At 33.5% G+C, this 7,982-nt stretch overlaps 1 protein-coding gene across 2 annotated transcripts in view; it reads right to left on the reverse strand.

Moving 5' to 3' along the window:
- LOC145283543 (cytosolic purine 5'-nucleotidase-like) overlaps positions 1-7,660 on the reverse strand; it is a 1,063,943-nt gene extending 1,056,283 nt beyond the window's left edge. Inside the window, exon 1 of one of the 2 annotated variants that reach the window (XM_080132414.1) lies at positions 7,525-7,660. The gene's annotated coding sequence lies outside the window, so the exon portion shown is untranslated. Of the gene's footprint in view, positions 1-7,383 lie in introns of both variants that reach the window. The other variant, XM_080132415.1, reaches the window with a different exon arrangement.
- Positions 7,661-7,982: the final 322 nt, after the last annotated feature.

The following is a 7,982-nucleotide window of genomic DNA, read 5'->3' on the forward strand; positions in this document are numbered from 1 at the left end:
TTGAAGTGAAAAAAAACTATTAAAACGTCTTGCAATACTCTTAACAGTGACCCACATTTATTTCGTTTCATCAGTTCGTGTTTTACATAAACATGAGTCACGTGACAGATCGGAGACCATGACGTCTATGTTTCAACATAAAACATGTATGTGTCAGCATAGCCCTTTTTTAGGAATAGGTATCCAAGAAAAATTCAGTATTACGCGATTAATTCAAAGTTTTGCAAAACATTTCTGAGACTGGCGAACTTTAATGAACAATCTGTAACAGAGCACGAACTCGCATATGGCAGCTATATGCAAATAACCGAGCCGTGTGTAAGATGACATCACAGTAAGGAAGAGGGAATAAGGCTAGAAAAAGAAAAACGTGTGCATATCAGGAATCATGTTTGAGAGGATCATGATTACATTAGAGACGTGGGTGACGTCACAGCCATAACGAGAAGTCACGCGTGGTAGGAGAATGAAGAATCAAAGTCTTTTCTGAAACAATGAGTTTAATTTCTTTCCTATTCCTTGTCTCCTTTGCGATGGAGTATACAACGTGCTGGGTCTACATGTTAACATGTGTAAATGTATACTATGTTACAAATCTACACAATACAAACCTGAACCGAACTGTTTTTTTTGTTTTTTTTTTAATTTTTAAACTAGCTTTAAACCAGTTTTAGTTTGCAAATTCGATTTAGTTTGGCTTTTATTATGTAGAAATTTATTCAGCGTTCTGCATTCGTAGTAGAAACTGCTTACGACAAAACTGCAACTTTTTGAAGACCTATTTCTACAAAAAGCACCGATTTATGCAACTGTTATATTACTTATTGTTTTTATTTAAATATTTTGATAAAAGTTAGTTCATACTCGGGAATTTGTAAAAAATCAAAACAAAAAAAAACAAAAAAAAAAAACCATATAAATCACATTAGAATGAGCTTCTCTCCCAAACTCCCATAGTCTTAACAATTTTTAAGTTTTTATAACATTGAAAAAAGATTTCTGGAGTTCTGGTAGGAGAACTGTACCAAACTTAAAGATGAATTTGGGACACTGAAACACAATCGAAAATGGTTTCAAGTACATTCAGTTAGTATATTATTAGCCAGAGCAATCGGTGTTTGTAAAAGTTTCTTGTAGTTATTAAAGGACAAAAGCTTAGCTTTGGCAGCATTGAACGTTACCATCCATTTATGACCCCATTCCACTACAGACTAAAGGTCTTCCTCTAAGGTTTTAGCCATTTTCATTCATTTTCTGCTCGAGTCTGTTATAGAGCATAGTGTTGTCAGCAAATGTATCCATCTCAGAGAGGTCATTTATATCAGGAATAATAAACAGTTAAAGGATCGACCCCCTGTGACACACCCGAATTTATATCATATTGTTTTGACATACAACCATCTAGGACAACCTGGATTTCTCGCTTATACAAAAAGGTTCTTAAAGATTATGCTAAATATTCGTCCAGTAATACCATATTATCTAATCTTTATGAGAAGACTATTGTGCCAAACCGTGTCAAAAGCTTTAGATATGTCTAGGGTTACTGACCTAGCCTCGTCTGCCTTATCCAGTGCATAGTATATACATTCAAAGATTACAGTTAGGATATCTGCAGTTGGTCGGAAAAAAGTATTATCTATGAGGTGGTGGACTAGTGCTTGATTAAGGACGCAAAGGCATTGGCAGAAAGAGGAAGGAGCAATAATTTAGTGGGTCAGTTCTTTCATCAGAATTCTTCAAAACAGGTACAATAGAAGCAATTTTCCAATAGTCAGGAAAGCAATATTCTGTAAGGCATTTGTTGAAGAGCCTGAAGAGAACCAGAGCAACTTCAGTGGAGCATTTCTTTAGTAGTATAGAAGGGATGAGATCAAGCCCCACACGCTTTCAAGAGGTCTAGGCTTTTTTATGGCATCACAAACATGGGAAGGAGTGATTTTTAGATTATCAAGTGTGGCTTCTGTCCACAAAAGAAAATTTGGGAGGGGGTGGGTTTTGGGTCTAAAATGGAGTTGCAGGCAAATCGTCGGACAAGCAGGTTTGCCTTTTTGGTTGCTGTACAAATAAACTCCAGGTTGATAATAGCGAGGTAATCGTTGATTGCCCATTATTTACTACACTATTATAAATTTTCCAGAAATGGCGAGTTCCTAATCTTTGCAACTCACTGCATTTTCTGGTAATTACGGTATGCCTTCTCTTGTCTGCACCTATTTCACTCTTAAAATAATTTCTGGCTACGACCAACTTTTGTCAATTCATATTGGACTTATGTCAGATAAATCTACAGAATTCTTACACAATTAGAGGTGAACCATTCGAGTTAGGGTTAGAGTGGAGTTTGCTATAAAACTTCCGAGTAGGAATGTGTACTTCAATTGTTGCTTAGAACCATTCAATAGCTTTATTTGCACACTGTTCCACAGGAAGAGAAAAAATACTACTGCATGGGGCATGTTTGATGTGATCCCTGATGGCTTCCCAGTCAGCCATCTTGAAGTACCTTGTCGTTTTAAGTAATGGCTTGTCAAGTTTTGTACTAATTTTTATCAATTTATTTATTAAATTGTTAGATGAAAGTACAGAATAGTTAAAGCCCCCCTTTCATGTTAAAAACGGCTTTCTAAATAATCTGCATTTTACAGAAAGTGCTGAAATGATAACATAATTTAGAAAGCCATCCTGAACATAGGGAGGAGGTTTTGTTAAATATTCTTTACATAACAATTCAATAAATGAATTTATTTTTTAAACTGAGTCTTGCCGAATGTTATATTATGAATGAAGTTTGATATTAGGAACTAAATCTGACTGAACACCGTTTGCTGGTGACAGACTTGGTACACTTCTGGTTTGCCGTTCATCATATAAACTATGAATGTTACCGCAACATTTATTAGGCGGGTTTCTACTAGTATTTTGCTTTATTTTTAATTTTTAAACCATTATTGAGACTTCAAAGATGTAAGAGTCACATAGCGGCCATTTTTTTGTTCTCAGGTGATGCTCGACACTTGTTTTTCGAACTGAATAAAGACTTTAAAGTAAGTAAAAACAGTAAAAATTCATCCAATTAATTTCCTTTTGATATTATTTATTTGTTATAAATTTGTTTTTGACCAATTTTTTCATTCCGCTATCGATTGTAAAACAAACCTGTAGAACAGAGTTTTTAAATTTACTGAAATTAAAATTTAATCATAGAAAGCTTCACAATATATTTTTTGTTCAAATCACACAAAGATAACCGCTTTATTTCGGGAATCTTGTTGCTTCCCTACTTCCTCTTTCTTACAGAAAAGACGTTGTAAGTCTATCTCTGTCTTATCGTTTTACTTTTATGGTAGGTGCTCGACTGAGCTCTAATCTATGGACCCCCCTACACCGCTCTGTAAAACGTTCGCACCAAATACTCGTCTAGCTACAATAACTGTCAACAATTTCCCTCACTTTCTATCTGTGCAGAAAACTGAACGAAAATTCAATGAGCAAAGTTTCTTTCCTAGAACTCTTCGTTTGTAACACAATGTTGCGGGACTGCTTCTCAGCTGACTATAACATGGTTATTTTCAAATCTAATGTAAACAAGTTCTTATTGAACCATCTTTTAATAAAGCCCTACCCAAGTTCCACCATTACACGCTGTCTCACCATCTACCTAACTCTTATTCTAAAGTGGTCTCTGGGCCTTGATAAGTGGTGACCCGCCCACCACCACCACCACCAAGTAAAAAAAAAAAAAAAGGTAGGTAGAAGAGTAACTTATCTTGCCTTTTTGTTTCTTGGCCATTCTGTTGTCCATTGCAATACACGTTTCTCGCAGTTCTGTTTACACGCATGCGCACGCACAAAATGGACTCCAGTGATAAAGGATTACATTCCATAATAAAGGTTTTGATACCTGGAAAACTACTTGTCTGCGTTAAAGTTAAATGTAATATTCGTTTTCAACATACCCGAAAATCTTTAACAGTCGTCATTTAAAAGGTGAGTTTTAAGGTGGAAATAAAGTAAAAGTTTATCCAAAATTTGTTATCAAGCATCTACCTCTCCATCCACATTTATTTATTTTGCTTTGTTTTTTGATGGGGATGTGCATCCAACCAGATGCCAGTGTGTGAACCCGCTATTTCGGACACTTCAACCGAGGGATCGTTTTAACTTAAAATTTTAAAATTTTTAAGATCCTACCCATCCCTCTCTTTTGTTTGCATTTCTCTTGTACTTGGCACTGCACAGTGCACCGGCGGTGTCTACTCACCAGGTAGTTTTTGAAATTGTCCAGTTGTTTCTAATGTTACTTGAATGACTGCAAAACTGACAAGATTAGTTTTCGGGTGGGGCGGGGGGCAGACTCGAACACAATGCTTAAAAAAAAAAAAAAAAAAATTCATACTCAAACACAACAAACCCAAAAAATCGACAAAGATGAGTCCGAAGAAGGTCGGCCAAAACTTTGTAAATAGAAAAACTAAAATGAGAATAGCAGTTCGAATAATCCAAATAACTTCAATAGCGAAAGAGATTTCAGGAGGGTATCTTTTTTACTCACATGTGTAAATAGTTTTTAATTACTAGTTCAGTTCATTCAACTTTTTAACACCACAAATAAAAAATACTATTTAAATATAGCGTGTGCTCGCTTCCCATAACATTTTATGTATGTTTACAGGAAGTACGTTAAAGTACTTAATTTTCGCTAATAGTTTTGTTAGTATAATTTAATATTAAAAGGAAAGTCATTTATTTTGACGCCAGTTTTGTGCAAAATCGGATTTAAAAGGTCGTCGCGTAAAGAAAATATGAGATAAAAATATCACATCGCTTCAATTATAATTAAAAAAAAAATAAAATAAACACATGTATTAGTAAACAAATGGAAAATAAATATTTTTAACGTGTTTCCATGGGAACGATAGTTGCACAATAAAATTCGGTAACAAGTTATGACATTAAAAAAAAAAAAAAAGTCACGGTGAAGGTACAGAATAGTTAACGAATTCACTCATGTTAAAAATGTTCTTTTTCTTTGAAATAATGACAAAAGCTTAACTATTTTATTCCTACATTGAACTCACTGATTTATTTACATAAAAAATTTAGGTACTCCTTGGTCGTTGAGTTCCATGGCGACCAGCAGAAAAAAAACAAGCGTCGCTCCCTTCCTGATGCATGCGCACGTAACGATTATTTGTCACATTATTTATTTTGAAAAAGTTTTACTCTTTATGAATATTAAAAGAAAAAAAGTTACTAAACATTTATTAATAATGTCTAACTTTTACAGACATTTGTTTTTAAATTTCTTTTTAAATGACGACTTTTATCGACTTTTTTTTAATAGCATTTGCGGATGGGTAAAAAACGAAAAAAAAATTAAACCATTTACTGATAATTTCTCACTTTTACAAATTTTTAACAAATAAATGTTATCAAAGTCAATATAAGTTACTTTTCTACCTAATTGGATACGTTATTGATGTTGTTCTTTAATGTAAAATGTTTATTCGATTCGAAAAACAAGTAATGTTGAACGCTGCCGATAAAAGTCGTCATTTAAAAAGAAATTTAAAAACAAATGTCTGTAAAAGTGAGACATTATTAATAATAATCGTTTAGTTACTACGGCAACGTCAGTAAATAAAAAAAAATGTTACGTGTGCATGCGTTAGGAAGGGAGCGGCGCTTGTTTTTTTCTGCTGGTCGCCATGGAACTCAACGCCTATTGAGTACCAAAATTTCTTAGTTATTCAAGAGTGATAACTAATGAATTTAACGATGTTCTCAGTAAAAGAAAAGCCAGATATATTTTTAAACAAAGTTACATGATCGCGACACTGGACATGTTAATGTTTCGGAAAAATGGTCGGTTAAAACTAGAAGTCCTCGTCAGGCGACTTAATAAACGGTTGCTTTCCACAGAAGAAACTAGTCCCCCCCCCACACACACACAAAAAGGTTTCTTCTGTGGAAAGCAACCATTTAAGTCATCTGGCGAGGACTTTTGGTTTTAACCGACCATTTGTCCCAAATATTAGCATGTCCAGTGTCGCGACCATGTAAATTTGTTATAGTTTCCTAGATATAAACTACTGAAACCGTTGTGTTTATTAAAGAGTGCTCGATAAATGAAGAGAATGTGTTTCCAATAGGTTTACAAACCTCATTAGCTACATATGTGCATACATGTTTATGTGGCGATCTCTTATTATCTTCAGGCTAACAGAAGTGTGTGGTATCTCTGATAATAGATCGCCACGGAAACATGTATGCACATATGTAGCTAATAATGGCTTTACACTTGCATTTTGGAGGTTTTTATTTGGTACTCCATGCACGTATTGATCCGTGCTGAAATAACATTATTATTTAAAAAGCTATTCTTAACATGGGGAGGATGTGTTGTACCTTCTGTGCTTTAACCTTACAATTGAATAAAATAAAAAAAACACCCATAAAACTTTAATTAAACTTGGAAATACGATTTTAAAAATAGCGCGGCAATAAGTGCATTAGCACCGTTTTGTTTTGTTTTTTGTAATTACGGTTTTTTGGTGTTTTTATTTTTTTAGTTACGTTGGAATTTAATTAATCTTTGGAAATTGTTGAACCTTACACGTTCATATATTTACATTAAACTTTGTAAATTATATATATATATATATATATATATATATATATATATATATATATATATATATAGGTATATATATATATATATATATTATATATATGTATATGAAAACAATTTGTTTTCTGCCTGCTGGAAATTCCTTGAATTGAATTTCATAGATCATTACGACGCCAAAAACAAAAAGGTGCTTGTGCAGTTTATGAAACGTGCTATTTTATTTATTTATTTATTTTTAGATACAATTTCTAAGCTAAATTCAGTTTATACGGTATCTTCTGTTTATTAAATTGTTAGATGAAAGTACAGAACAGCTTTTTAAAAGTCCCCCCCCCTCTCATTGTGTTAAGAATGGGTTTCTAAAGATATTTCAGCACGGTCCGTAAACGGACCAAGTACACAGAGGAAAAATAATTTATCAAAATAAGAGGCAACAATTTATAACAAAAAATAGAAAGCAACCAAATAAATATGCCATTTCTCCAAATATAAAAATAAACTGTAAATAGTTTTCAATTTTCTACTTCAGGAACCCGGGTTTAATTTGGTGTGCTCGCATTTCGACCGTCTTTTACTGAGTCAATGTGAGCAGGGATGGGGGAGAGGGTATATAAGCACCAAAATAGAAAGAAAAATGATATTGGCTAAAAGAAAACAGTTTATTCAAAATTCTATATCTAATTTTTTTTTTAAGTTAATGTGATGAACGGCGGTGATGAACGAATAGTGATGGACGAATAATAATTTACCTTTCAGCTCGATAACAATAAACAGCGAAATGTTTCTATATTATGCGTTTGGCATAAAAGGCTGACTGTTCGTTCTATAAGTCTGGCTTAAGAATCTCTGCGAGTGTCTGAGGGTAATTAAAAAAAAACAAGTTTACTTACGGTCGACACAGAGCTCAGTAATCCGTTTCCGGGTTAATATAAAAAATACATAGGTTAATCAAAAAGTCGAATTGTGACCAGTGAAATCTGGGCGCAACAGTCAACACATGTTTTTGCGATGATATTTATTTCTGAAAGGAATTGTAGTTTGTTTTTTTTATTACCTTTAAAATGAATTTTTTTTTTAACAATATTTTTTCGTAATTTGGTTTGTGTTTTGTATATTCATTAAAATTCTGATTTCTTCTAAAAATGAACCGGTGGTTGGAAAAGGAAGTGGTCGTCGTCGTACACCTATAATGTCAAAATCAATCAATGATCAATCAATGATTTGATGAAGATCGAGAAAGTGTTGGTTCTCGCAGGAGAAGAACGTAAATCAGGAATGAATATAGGGTTAACTCATATTTCAGTCACGTAAATTATTTTGAATCATTTGGTTTTTAGAGTGGTTTCCG

The sequence above is a fragment of the Euprymna scolopes genome, chromosome 8, assembly GCF_053919585.1.
Source record: "Euprymna scolopes isolate OS-2025 chromosome 8, ASM5391958v1, whole genome shotgun sequence".
NCBI lineage: Eukaryota > Metazoa > Mollusca > Cephalopoda > Sepiida > Sepiolidae > Euprymna > Euprymna scolopes.